This window comes from Arachis ipaensis, chromosome B9 (genome assembly GCF_059453495.1).
Source record: "Arachis ipaensis isolate K30076 ecotype BB chromosome B9, ASM5945349v1, whole genome shotgun sequence".
Taxonomy (NCBI): Eukaryota; Viridiplantae; Streptophyta; class Magnoliopsida; order Fabales; family Fabaceae; genus Arachis; species Arachis ipaensis.
This window is the reverse complement of record NC_142444.1, coordinates 124,531,910-124,547,610: the sequence shown is the minus strand read 5'-3', so window position 1 is coordinate 124,547,610 and position 15,701 is coordinate 124,531,910.

The following is a 15,701-nucleotide window of genomic DNA, read 5'->3' as shown; positions in this document are numbered from 1 at the left end:
GTATTCAGATTCATAAGCGGTGTTCGACAGTTAACCCTCTTTTATTTGCAGACAATTCTATTATATTTTGTAAGGCTACTGAGAAAACTAGTACTAATATGTTGTCCCCCCTCCAAGCCTATGAGATGAAGTGATCACGAGGTAAATTTTGACAAATCCGCCGTGTTCTTAATCAAAATATTCCTACTGAACTAAGACAGCAGTTGGCCGAGGTTCTTAATATTGGGCATGTTGGGGCTCAAGACAAGTACCTAGGTCTTTCTTCTATTATTCAAAGGTCAAAGAATGCTACTTTTGGTTCAATTAAGGACAAAGTACAAAAAAGGATTCAAGCGTGAAAAAGAAACCTATTATCAATGGGAGGTAAACATGTTCTTATTAAAGCGATAGGAGAGGCAATACCAGCCTACACACTCTCTTATTTTAAACTTCTCAATTCTCTGTTGGAAGAGATTCATGGTATTTTACAACAATTTTAGTGGGATTAGCGTGATTCAAAAAGAAAAATGGCATGGATCAGTTAGGATCACATGACAAGGCCAAAAATATAAGATGATTTAGGTTTCAAGGATTTCAAGGCCAAAATTTGGCTTTACTTGGTAAATAATTCTAGCGTATCAACATATTTCCTATCTCTATCCTAGCTCAGATGCTAAAGGGTAAGTACTATCGATACTCATTGTCCCTGATGCTGAAAAAGAAATCCAATCCTCTTGGAGTTGGCAAAGTATATTAGAGAGTAAGAAAGTAGTTGAAAAAGCTAAGGATTGCGATGGAGCATTGATTCTGGTCAGAATGTTAAAATTTGGCAAGACCTTTGACTACCCTCTTCCTATCCCTTTCAGATAATGTTCAACAATAATTCAGTAATAATTGTATATTAGGTGAATGATCTACTTATACTAGAGATAGAAGCTAGAATTTTAAGCTGATTGGTAATGTCTTTCTTCTAGAAATTGGTAGACACATCTTTTCTATCCAACTAAACACAAACAATAAAGACAAGCTCTAATGGACTCTGAACAACTGCAAATATTATGACATAGCCTTGGAATATCGGGTGGCATATAGTTTATATCATCTTCCTTTTGAAAAGCTACCCCTTGTAATGAAAAATTAAAACATTTGGAAGATAGTGTGGAAGCTTAAAAATCCAATAAAGGAGAATTTTTTTGTGGAAAGCTATACATAAGAAGCTACATGTGATGAACACTCTCCACCAACGATTCTAGTAACCTTATCACTTTGTCCATGGTGTCAAGTAGAAGGCGAATCAATCATACACTGTTTACAACAGTGTGGTCCAGTGCTAGAAGTATAGAGCTCTTCGCCTTTTGGGAGATTAATTGTGCATCTTGGATGCCCAAAATTTGAATCATGGTGGCAATCAACAATCAATTAGGTGCACTGTGATGGCTCCTCTGTCGAGCTTTTTCATCTATTTGTTGGGGCATTTGGAAAGCGTGCAACCTTGAAGTGATTGAAGGGGAGAAATCGGTAGCAAGTAACATCCTGGAGATGGCATTGACGACCCATCAAGCATTGAGCAGTTGATACGACACGGTCCCCTGCTGATTTTCATTCTTAGTCTACCGTTTTAGTTTTTTCTTACTAGTTACCTCTTTATGTTATGTAATATTTTGATTTTGGAAGAATCTCACTGTTGGTACTTTCTTTATTTTGTCCTCATGTGGACTTTGTTTTTCTTTTCTATAAAAAAATGAAAGCAATCTAACTTTGAAAAAAAATTTGTATAAACAACAAAATTCTTAACAAGGAAACATACACTGCTCACCAATGATTTTAACACATTAATAATTTATAGGACCTTATTATATCCCCAATTCAATTTTCGAATTGAGTTAAATCAAAAGACATGATAATTGATTAAGTGTATATTTGGTTTAGCATTCATAAACATGAACGCACGTTTAAAAAGCTTGAACAATGGACCAAATTTGTTTGGATACTTTTTTTTTAACATGATTTTTATCCTCAAACGTACGATTACTTGAAGCAATATTTTGTAGCTTTTGCTTTCAATTCTTACCGTTGAGAATTGATTGCAAAATTTATTCTCTCAACTACCCTTCTTCACATTATTCATTTTCTACATACATGTCAGCTTTATTTTATTTCTCAACTATCCTTCTTCACCTTCCTCATCTTTTCTACATATCAGCTTTATTTTATTTCTCAATTATCTTTCTTCACTTTCCTCATCTTTTCTACATGTAAAGTAATCTTCATTTTATTTTTTAACTATTCTTTTTCATCTTCTTCCTCTTGCATCTTCATTTTATTTCAGCTTTCTCCTTGTGGCTTCTCTATCTTCATTTTATTTTATCTTCATTTAATACTTTTACAATTAAATTAGTGTTATATTTATATTTATATGTTGCAATGCACTTTTATATTTTATACACTTTATTCATATTTTTATTTAATTTTTTATAAATTTATTTGTCTTTTACTATTATAGTTTATATTAGATATTATCAATTATGTTTATATATATATATATATATATATATATATATTATGTGTAATTTATTATAATATGCATATAATATTTAAGATAATATTTTATATAATAATATATTATAATTTAAAATTTTATAATATAAAATTTGTTAAAATAATAATATTAAAAGTTAATCTAATTTTTATTATTTTGGTAATTTTATATTTAAAAATAATTTTAATCATTACTTTCTAAATAATAATTTATCAATTATAATTACTTTTAAATTAAAGTATGCAAATATAAATCAAGTTAAAACAAATTCAATTTAAATCAAAATCAATTCTAGTATAATTAATAAATTGAACTCAATTCCAATTTAAAAAAACTAAACCAAACACACTAATGGTATATTCTTGCAAGCTTTTACCAAAAGAATAATAGTGGTTAGTAGTTGATGGATTGGAATGGAGTATTAGAAAGGATGTTATTAGTTAAATGTAAGTTATCATATTTTATATCAACATTAACTTTATCATTTTAAAATTTTAGCGTAAGTTTTATTTTAACATCCCCAACTTTAATGTTTAATAAATACTAAAGTTCAAATATTCAAATAACATTACCCGGCAAACTTATTAAGTAGTAGCCAAACGATCATCTTGCATGCATCACAAGTTTTTTTTTTAATACAAAATAAAAAAATTGGCAAGTGTATTAGGAGAGTTGATGAGGAGGAATCTATATCCTTTAAGTCATGATGAAGAAACGGGCCTTAAATCCTTTAATCAATAATCACCACCAACTTTGTCAATCATTGAAAATTGAGAAGCGGAATCTTATTCTCGATCAAAAGCAAATGCTACACTCTCGCTTTGTTTATTTTTCTTATACAATTGTCTATAAGCGGCATTATTGCCTATTTGCATGCACCAGTAAAATTCATATGCTGACCAAAAGGCGTTAATCTTAAACCCTACTACGTTACCAACAAAATTCATATTGTACTAACTTTTATTTATAATTATATTTAATGGAAGTGTTTTTATATATATATTTAATAAAAATATTTTTTTATAACTGTGTTTAATAGAAATATTTTTATAGATATATTTTCTGGATGTATCTCTTTATATATGTGTTTAAAATATAATAATTAATTATTGTTAGTAATAAATTAGCAGATAATATATTACAACCCTATACTTTTCCTAAAATGTTAGATGATTAATATTTTTTATATTTTATTTATATTTGAAATAATATTAATTTTTTAACTTTTATGTAAAATATTGATTTCTAATATTTTTTATATTAACTTTTTTTTTGTGACCACGCAAAGTTTTTTCATTGACTAGTCGTGGGTATAATGGAATACAATATTAAATATTTTTTTTTTGTCGTTACTCTTGTTTACATGCGAGGGCGTGAGGCAGCTTATTAAAGTCGAAAATGTAATATAATATAATATATAGTATAGTATAATAGTAGATAGAGGCCAGGGCTCACCGCACGATACTGTCCCCTGGATTGGTGAGATGAAATGGGAAATAATTGCTGATATGAAATAGTATTATATTATATATCATATATTTAAATAATTAAGTAGTTAATTAAAATATTAAATTGAATAATCATCTGTCTTCGAAGTTTTTTTTTTTTTTTTTTGGGATAGAATCTGTCTTCGAAGTTCGAACTCCCCAAAAGCTTGTGCATGTTTTGAGAAAGTTACATCCCCAAAGGATTTGTGTTTTAGAAATGTTTGTTTAGAACATTATTAACAGATCGATGGATATTGTTCATAATATATATACCTAGGATTTATTAAGGATAAATGTACAAAATTTAGATTTTAAATATCGTATTAAGTGGGACTATTCTAAACTGTATTCGATTACAATAAGTAATATATTCTTACAGTCATATTACATAAAAAAATATTTTTTTATAACTAGGTTCAATCAATTAATCAATTTAATTCAGTTACTATTTGACACCAATCAATAATAGATTTAGAAAAATTTAGTAATAAAAGAAAAAAATATATAAAGAAAAAATTTCAATATAAATATATTTACAATTTAAAATTAGAATGATCCATATATTAAAAATATAAAACTATACACGCATACTTATATATATTTCTAATGAATTGATTAGGTTAAAAAATATTAATCTAAAATAATAAAAAATCATTTATAATTATTTTTTTAATTATTCTTTCTTTACACACATAGTATTTATTATCTCCTACTAAAATGTGAAATCTACTTGTTATAGAATTTATAGTGATAGAATAGATAATATAGTTAATAAATGTGAAGGGCTAATCAGTTATATACATCTATCAAGAATAAAGTTATTAGGAGTGCAATTAAAAGTCATGTGAAAAAGTTAGTTCGATTTAGCAATGAAAGTTTATTCTCCTTTCTATTTTTTTCTCTCTTAATCTCTAAATTCTTTCTTTTCTTTAACTAAATTTGGTACCTTTCTATAGTATCAGAACTTTAAATTCTATCTGTACGAAATAATTTTGATAATTCTAAAACTCAATTAGTAATGGCACCAAACTTCACTTTTTCTTTAATTTTAATGAAATTAGACGATGACAACTTTTTTTTTTATTGAAAAGATCAAGATGAATAAATTAAATGATCGAAAAGCACAATTTGCTGAATCATATCATAAGAATGGACATTCCACAGCAGTATGATGCAACATGAGTAAAAAATTTTGAATTTTAGAGGTGACTAGATGCATTGTTGAAGTCTTAGTTATTGGCATTCATGTCAAATCTTTCACTATTCGAATGGTAGGGTATATTTACACATATCAATTGTGAAAAAAATTAAATTATTTCTCCTATCAAATTAGAATTAGAATAATGTAGCTAAAAAATAGACTCAACAACATTAGAATTGAGAATTCGGTAAATGAATATGTATTAGCAATTAAAGTAACTATAGATTCTTTAGTTTCAGTAAGTAAACCAGTTAGTGAAAGTGATCACATAAATGCTATATTTCATGGCTTAATAGAAGAGTAAACTCTGTTAATCACAACAATAGTATCCAGGCCTACCAATATCTCAGTTGGAGAGTTGAAAACTCTATTGTTAACACATGAGAGTATGTTTGAGAAGTTTAGAAAGCCAGACTCATTTATCCAAAGATAATTTAGCACAAAGATCTTTCGATTTCAATGGTAGCATATGTGATTTTAAAGGTAGTGATTATAGGGGCATACACTACAAGATTAATATTGATTTGAGGGAGTATTTTAGTGAAGGTTTTTAAAAACCTCCACAATACATTTTATTTATGGCACTTTAAAAAACCTCCACTCATAATTAATTAAAATTCAAAATTAAAAAAAACGTCATTTTCTCTTTTTTCTCAAAATGAAAGGTGCAGAGTCAGCTGAGAGAGAATAAACCCTAAGTTTTTCACGCCATTTTTGCCGCCGTTCTCGCTGCGGTTTTCGCTGACGGTGCTGTTACCACTGTCGTGCCCGTTGCAATAGAGAGCTTCTAGATCGAGTCACCCCTTCTATCAACGCGTTTTCGGATTTGTTCTCTCTGTCTGTCGTTGCTGCCACTTTGCCATCGCAGTTTCTGCCACCATTGCTGCCACAGGTTCTGCCGTCGATGCCACCGTAGTTGCCGTGGTACAATGCATTTGCAGATCTGTTCACTCCCGAGCTGCTTCTTCAACGTCGCTTTCTCTCACTCCAATTTCTCCTTTGAATTGACGCTGGTACTTCTTTTTCTTCTTCTTCTCTATTAATTTGCTGATATTTCTTCTTTGTTAACAATAAATTTCTCCTCTGTTGCAACTTTCTTACGGTATCCCCTCTTGTTCTGTATTTTTTTTATTATTTTTCATTTGTATTGATAAGGAGTCTTGGAAACAAGGCAAGGAAGACATGATAATTGTTCATTGAAGCTGATTTGTTTCATGACAATAGTTAGTAATTTTTTTTGTTTTAGGAGTGATTATTAGTTACTTTGTTAGGATTCTGATTGAGTCTTCTATAGATTAACAATGGTGATGTTGACATGTGTGTTGTCTTTTAAATTATGCAAATTCAGTATTGTTACTAGTTGAGGCTAGATTATTCTTTACAATCACTTTTAAATTAATGGTGAATTGACAAGGTGTTGAAAAACAGGGATTTATTTAACATATTCAAATGGTATCACTTGGAAAAAGGCTAGTTCCTCATGGCTTATTTGTAGAACTTTAAAGGAAGAAGTGAATATTACAGGTTAAATCACTGCAGGGCTCCATCTAGTTTCTCTCAATTTTTAATTGGGTTATTCTGATTTAAAAATTAATAATTGAGTCTTTCACTATTATGTGTTTAATAATGTATTTGAGGTGTTGTATTTTAGGACCACTTGGATTTCAAAATGAGGAATATAATGGGAGCTTGCTTACTTTGGTCTATAGGCCATACTCATGAACAAAGGTGTGGATTATCTGCATTTATTTGCTGAATATATAGTTTGGCATTCATTTTGTTTATTTTATCAAATCTTTTTAGATTTTTCTTTCAGTAATTTTGTACATCTTCGTTAATGCCTTTAGACAGCGAGTAAAAGAGGTATCTATCATAGCCAATTTGAAAACTTTAACAAGTTTCTGCACAGTTCTATTCATCTGTATTTTTCATTATCTCTGTGATTTAAAAAAAATCAGCTTTGAGTTGGTCATGAGATTGGTTTTCCTTAGATTCTTATTGAGTTGCATCTTTTTTCCAAGTGAGCAGAGAAAGAGGGTGTATCTTTATCTCATAGAAGAATCTACAGTTAGCATAAAGTCATCTGAATAGTCTTAATTGGTATTTCTTGCTACCTATTGCAATGTTCAGTTATGACATTCTATATGTTTTTACTTTCCCAATAAGTATATAATCTGGCATTCAATTGAAGCCAATTAACTATTGCCTAGTAACGTGGATTTGCATTTGTTAGCAAATCGTCTATGAGATAATTTTAATTGCACTAATTTACTTTACAGTTAACAAATCCTATACCTCCTTAAATTTGGATATGCTTTTTGTAACTTCTGCTTTCTTTTCTATCAAGTTGTTGATTTGAGATTCTTCTAGGTGAAATCTGCTATTCGGCAAGGCAGGAGAAGTATGCCGGTTAATGGATATGAGGCAAGGGTTGTCATGGCTCTTTTGCAATGTGCTGAGACGTTGCAGGGTGATCTAAAAGTGGCCATAAAGGAAGACAAGGACTGGTATAGTCGTTTCATGCCTCTTACAGAAGTGGTAAATGGTGAAAGAAGTTATTGGATCTATAAATTATGAATATTATTATGTCTCTGATAGCTTATTCTTACCTAAACGTGCTTGCAGATCATGGAATTTGTCGTTAATTGATCTTTAGTTAAAATGATAGAACAAATTGAGGTAAATAAGAACTCACTTTATGTAAATTATATTTGTGTGAACTCACTTTTTTGAGACTATGTTTTCTTATCCATTAGCAGCAATGAAACACTACAATAATGGGCTAAAAGAGGTAAATTAACTTCTTAGTCCTAGTCTTCTATTGATTTCTTTTTATTATAGTACCTTTATTAAACAATAAAAAGAAAAATTCTTCTCTGTGATGTTTTTCAGGAAGAGCAATACAATAGAATTGACGTTTATTCTCTCTTTAGTGATAGTAAGATACATTTATTTATATATTTATAAGAGTTTATATTAACTTATTTTTATTTTGAAATTGAAGTGCTGAAGGTGAAGGAGGAAAGGAGGAGTATTGGGAGTAAGAGTCACTGTTTCCTTTTTTATAATATCTTTATCTCCTGCATACGGATTATGATTCCTAATTGAAAATTGTTTGGCTTACGCCGTTACTTCAATTTGTTTTTCTATGTCTTCTGCAGTGGTTATCACTCCGTCCTCCAGAAATTGTTTGGGCAGGCAGAGACCCAAAGGTCGTAGAAGAAGTAGCCGCCAGGAGAAAGAAAAAATGTTGAATGGATCTTAGAAGAATTGAACCACTAATGTCCAGTTTGTGATCATTATAACTAATCAAGTTATAATGAACCTCAGCCATCGAAAGATTTCATTCAAACTCAGGTTGACCACAATCATAACTTAGGCCCTGGCTTATCATGCTTCTTCCATATCTCCATTTTTGTTCTTTCTTTATTTTCTTCCTTAACTTGCTTGATAAATTATTTGGATTTTATATTACTTTTGAGTATAGATGATGACTAACGGAACTTCCTAATTTCAAGCTTAACCTTTGATTTTAAACTTCTCTGACTAATTCTCCTATTTTGTTAACCAATGATTATTTCTTATAATTCCCTTTGCTTTGTTGCAGGGAACAGCATTGGTGGTACTCGTCGGACTTGTCGTTGGTTACCACCACTAGTTCCTCAAAGCTTGGAAGAGAGAGTTTCATAGATCTTAACCTCCTTGCCTTAGCTGAAGAAGATGATGCGAACCAATTCGAGGATTCCGCGGTTTCAGATGCAGATTTTGTGAATCCGGTGAAGGTTTTTCCTAGCTGAAAGTTTTTTTTTTCACGATGACTATAATGATTATTTTAGTTGTTATTGATCCAAAAAGGTACTAAAAAGTTTTGGTTCATTATTTTTCTTTCTTTTTTCTATTTTCTCTTCTCAAGAACAATTTTTAGATTTGTTCAGTTACAGCTAATTGGAATAATATGGTTTACTCTATAGTTGTTATTTATTTAATAATTTCAATATCAATTATCATTCTTCTCTGATTCTAACTCTAATTCAGTTCTTTTAACCTCTTTTCATACTTGTTCTGTTAGTCATATTTAACTAAAATTTTCTTCTTGTCTTTTGAATATAATTTAATAGTAGAATGAAATTCTGGGATATTCATGCTGAACAAAGACTTATTTTAGAGATTTTTATTTAATTAATGATTAAATAAATATATAAAATGAGTACAGATGACATATATTAAAGTTTTTTTTGTTTTAATTTATAATTTTAAATTTTGATATTAAAAAATAAATTTTTAATTTGAAAATATGTAAATGAAATGAGATTAATAAATTTTTTTAAAATTAAAAATAAATAAATAATTATAGGATTTGTGGAGGTTTGAAAATCTCACAAAATGGTTAATTTATGTTAAATTAAAAAATTAATTTGTGGGAGTTTTAAATTGCCACAAAAGTTTAATATAAAATTCCCAATAAACACACACAAAACCCCCCACTGAATAGATTGTGGAGGTTTCTAAAATCCCCACAAAAGACCTCATGGCACCTCAAATTTTGGGGGTTTGAAAAACTTCCATAAACCATTTGGTGGGGGTTACAAACCTCCACAAATAAGAAAAAAAACTGCCACAAATAAACAAAAACTTTGTAGTGAGAGGAGGCAAAGTAATGAGAGGTGGAAGATTTCTTCAAAATGGAGGTAAATCTGATAGTAGTAGTTCAAAATTCAGTAAAGCAGCTTCAAGATTCAACAATAAGGTTTCAAGATTCACTAACGAGGGCTCAAAATTCAATAATGTTGAGAGTACAAGAGCTTATAATGGAGATAGGTGACAAATGAATTAGTTTAGTGAAGGAAAAATTAGAGTAATATGTCAAGTATGTGCAAAAGCTAGCCACATCGCTCTCAGATGTTGGTACAAACTAAGTATGATTTGAGTTATGACATTGAAGATCTAGGTCCAAGATAGCAATATGATACTTAAAGGTAGCAGTATGATGCATCAACCTCACAAGGTCCTCAAGCAAATCTCAGTAATGTTATGGCTACACCGGCAACTATGTACGATCAGAATTGGTATCCAAATAGTGGAGCTACTCACCATATGACACCAGACTCTAAAAATGTGCTAGATGGAGAGAACTACGTAAGTACTGATCAAGTTGTGATTAGAAACAGATCAAGTTTGCAAATCATCTTAATTGAAAATTCATACTTTAAAACTAATTTGAGTTCTAAGTAATTTTTATTAGCCAAGTTATTGCATGTACTAGAAATCGCTAAGAATTTGCTTAGTGTACACATGTTTTGTTGTGACAATGGAGTTTTATTCTAGTATCATGCTAACAAATGCTGTGTGAAATATCAGAAAACTGAGAAATTAATATTGCATGAAGATATTATGGGTGAAATGTATAAGTTTGTGAATTTCACATCCTCAAAGCTAAACTCAGCTGCCTTTAATTCAATACTTACTTTAACTTATTAGTTTGAATGATAGCATGCAAGACATGGACATACATCTAATATAGTAGTGTAATGTTAAAATCACGTAATCTTTACTTTTAAGGGAATAAGATGATTTGTACATCATATAGTGTAGGCAAATCATATTAGTTACTTTTTTCAATATCAAATACAGTATATACAAACCCATTAGAATTGATATATTCTAACATATGGGACCAGCCCTTATCTCTAATAGAAGTGAAAACTTTTATTTTGTTAATTTCATTTATGCATATTCAAAATTTACTTGGATATATTTACTTAGAGCTAGATCTTAACTCAAATAAATTTTTTTTTAATTTCTAAAGCATAGTTGAATTGCAATTAAACTCAAAGATTAAGATTTTTCAATTTGAAAATGCTATTGAATATCGTGGTTTATCAAAGGTATTACAGGAGAAATGAGTCATTCATAGGTTCTCTTGCCCACATGTACACCAACAAAATAAAAATGCAGAAAGAAAATACAGACACATTATTGAAATAGGGTTGACATTGCTAGCTGGTGCTAAAATGCATACTAATTATTGGAGTAATACATTTCTAATAGCAACACAATTGATCAACATTCTTCCTACACCAACTCTAGAAAACATCTCTTCAAGTGAGAATTTGTTTGGCAAGAAACTTGATTACAACAGCCTAAGAATCTTTGGATGTTTGTATTTTTTCCATCTCAGGCTTTGCAACAAGCACAACTTGAAATTTTAGTCAGCACCATGTATCTTTCTGGAGTATGATACTTCGCACAAAGGCTAAAAATGCCTCACTAAGTTTGTCAAAGTTATTGTAACAAAAAATGTGGTATTCAATTAGAAAAATTTTTATTTCAAAGATGATAGTTGTACTATTGACTATGATAATCCAGTTCAGGTAGCAGAACCTCTTTCAATATCCAGAATTTCTTTCATACTGAAATCAACACTATCTTAGCCATAAATTCCTCCTCACAATCCCTTACCAAGTCTAAAAATTCTCACACTTACTCCACATCTCAACCAATTCCTCCTCCTCCTTTCAATCCCTTAACCTCATCACAAATGATGTAGAATCAGCACTTTTGTAATATCCAAAACACTATCATATCACCACAAATACCAGAGTCTATACTTGAATCAACTTCACTAATTTCTAACACCATCTCCCAATCATCTATTCAAATACCATTATCTCCATCAACTATACCAATTTCAATTCTCATCTCAGATCTTGAAATAGTGCTACTATAGACAAATTCACCACCAACCAAATCTACAAATACTCATCCATTGTTAACTCGAAGCAAAATAGGTGCAATTCATCCAAGAGCATTTTATGCTACTGTAGAACTTAGATCAGTAAAAGAGGCTTTGGTGCATCTAAAATAGAAGGAGTTCATGCATGCCAAATATGAGGCATTGATAAAGAATCACACATAGAAGTTGGTCTTTCCACCTTAAGGTAAAGAAGTTATTGGAAGCAAGTGAGTGTATAGAGTTAAATATAATTCAAATGATACTTTACAAAAATATAAGGGCATGTTGGTAGCTCAAGGCTTCTCCTAAAGGCCTTTTGATTTTACTGAAACATATTGTCTAATGGTAAAGCCTACTTCAATTAAGATTGTATTGACAATTGCATTAGTTAACTCTTGGTCCATTAGATAGATAGATGTGAAGAATGCCTTCTTTCATGGTGATTTAGTGAAGTTGTGTTTATGAAACAACCAAAGGAGTATGTTGTTGGAGATTAAAACCTAGTATGCAAGTTTACAAAGATTTTGTATGGCTTGAAACAAGTCCCAAGTTTTTGTACAAGTTGTCTAATGCTTTACAACATCTTAATTTTTGTGCAAATAAGTCAGATATGTCAATTTTTTCAAGATTTCAAAATAAAGTTATTATATTTGTGCTAGTGTATGTAGATGATGTGATCTTCACTAGCAATTTAGATATTACTAGTAAGAATGGGAGAATTTTACTGAGTCAAGAGAAGTATAACAAAGATTTGCTTGCAAAAGCTGGGATGGTTGAGTGTAAGCCTTGCAAAACACACTCCTTCTTTCCTCACTCAAAGTTTATGCAACTGGAAGACCTCAATTCACAAGTTCATCTCTTTATTGTTCAATGGTAGAAAGCTTACAATATCTCACAATTACAAGGCTTGAACTAACTTTTAGTGTCAACAAGATATCTCAGTTTATATAGGCTCCACTTGAATCACATTGAAAATTAGTGAAGTGAATCTTAAGATATGTGAGTGGAACAATCAGTTATGGGTCGCAATTACAAAAAAGTAGCTATCTTGAGATCACTGCTTCTGACTAGGCAGGGAATCCCAATGATAGAAAATCAACTAGAGGGTTATATGTGTTCTTAGAGAAGACTTTGATTTCATGGTCCTCTAAGAAGCAAAATGTAGTAGCAGGATTGGTACGGAATTCAAAGTCAACAACTAAACCGACAAGTGTACCGGGTTGTCCAAGTAATGCCTCAGGTAAGTGAGAGTCAATCCTACGAGGATTGAGGAATTGAGCAACAATGGTCAATTAATTGGCTTAGTCAGGCGAAAAAAAAAATTGGTTTTGTGGGTTTTAAAAGCATTAAACAATAAAATAGGAGTAAGATAGAAAATAATGAGTTTGGTGCAGAAATCAATGAAAGAAATAGTTAAGGTATTGGAGATGTTTACTACTTTTCCGGATTAAGGTTTCTTACCAACTATTTTAATCATGCAAGATTCATTTCATGCCAAATTGTAATTGACTAAACCCTAATCTCTTAGTGATTTAGTTTCCTCTAACCTTTATCAACCGCCAATCTCTTGGTCACTTGATTCCGATTAGAGGGTTAAGTTCAAATCTAGTTTATGCCCACAAAAATCCTAATTACCCAGAGCTAAACGGATTATATGTCACGTATCTAAATTAGTTCAAGTAATTATCAATTTAGGAGGAATTTACTTTCAAGTTGTGTTCAGGTGAAAGACATCTCCCAAGGGTCACAAGAACGCATCTAAAATAAGGGTAATACTCTCGTTCCACCCAGATTCATAAAATTAAGAACGAAAGTAATACTTGAAACGGAATCAGTACATTAATTAAAATAAAAAATAATAGTCTTAATCCATAGAAATAAACAGAGCTCCTAACCTTAACCAAAGAGATTTAATGGCTCATGACTTACAGAAAAAATAAGGGTTCTGAAAAGTATGAAAGTGCGGAAGTGAGAAGGTCCCCCTAAAGGGTGAATCTTTTCCCTTTTATATCTAACCTAGTTTGATTTGAAAATAAAATAAAATAATAAATCCTAAAACTAAAAGATATTATTTGTAAATAAAAATTACATAAATAAAATAAAAGATAAATAATAAAAACTAAATCCAACGAGAGATGCTTCAAGAGTGTGGGCTTGGCTCGGATGCCTGGCGTGCCCATAATGGGCAGCACGTTTCTGTTTTGTGCTGATGGATGGCGCTAAATGCCAGTTTGACGTTTAGCACCCAAGAGGAAATGCTTCAATTCTTCTCCTTTTCGCACAAAACTCTACCAACTTGCTCTGAATTTCACCTGAAATCATAAAAATACTAAAACAACTCAAAGTAGCATCCAAAGAGGATTTTTACACTAAAATATAGTAAAACTAAATAAATTTTAACTGAAAAGACTAAAAAATAAGTGGAGAAAAGGTACAAGATGCTCATGCATCAAGGATCAAACGCTGAGGCCGAATACATGGTCATGGATGATCTGGTTGTTGAGTTAATTTAGGTAAAAAGCTTGATGCGTGACTGTGTGAATTAAGATTTCATCCTCCTAATGCTCCTATGATATATTGTGATAATTTGAGTTACAAACTCAATTCTACATATCAAGTCCAAAAATTTTGAAACAGATCTTCGCTTTGTTCAAGATTATGTGACAAGAAAAGTGGTTTTAAGTCAGCTATGTTCCTAGTTTTGTTCAGCTAACAAATATGTTCAAAAGTACTTCCATCAACTACATTTTTGCAAACAAGACAAAAGATGAATGTTGAAGAGATAGAAGACACATAGGCAGTTCAACAACACAGAAAATAAATAATAGAACAAAAAAGTAAGGTGAAAGATAAATTGAAAAGTTTTGAGAAGTACAAAAGAGAAAAAGAAAGAAGGATGAATGATAGAGCAGATAATATAAGTGAATGTGACAATGACTAGTCAGTTATGCATCTTTTTTTAAGAGAAAAGTTGTTAGGATTTCAGTTACGAGTCATATGAAGAAGATAGTTAGAGATTGCTTGGCTGACAATGGTTAGTTTTATTATCCATGTTATATATAGCAGTTTGTATCAAATTTTAAGATTGAGTTTGTTGCATTATAATTCAGTAATAAATATTCTCTTCTCTACTTTTCTTTCTCTCTTTCTCTCTTTCTCTCTAAACTATTTATTCTTTTCAATTGAGCTTATTACTTTTTACATGGTATAACTAATTTTTTTAATCAACACAATCAAGACCATTTTAATAAATTAAAAAGTATTAAAATATGAGAAACTAATCTATAATTTGATTATTAACTAATTGACTAGTGTCACAAAGTTAACTCTCACTATTTTTATTGAGCTTATCTATTTATTTATTTTTTAATTTTCACTAGATTAAATTTAATGAGATAACTATTATTTTAAGTTTGACAAGATCATTATTACTTTTTGAATTATTTATTTGTATTTCTAATAAAAAGTAGAAGTAAAAATTAATAGCTTTCATGAACTTTTTGAGAAGTTGGTAGTAAATGAGAACATTTTAAAAAATATTAAGAGTATGTTCGATTTACGAATTTTTTTATTTAAATTAAAAAATATAATATTTACCAATTTAAATAAACGTATAAGTATTTACCAAAATACATTTAGAGTCATATCTCGGATATAATGGGAGAAACCACAAAAAGAACATATCTCGGGTGTACTGACCCCGTTCTGTGATATGGGACGCGCTGGTCATATCCCGGATGCACCTGCGATATGAACAACAGA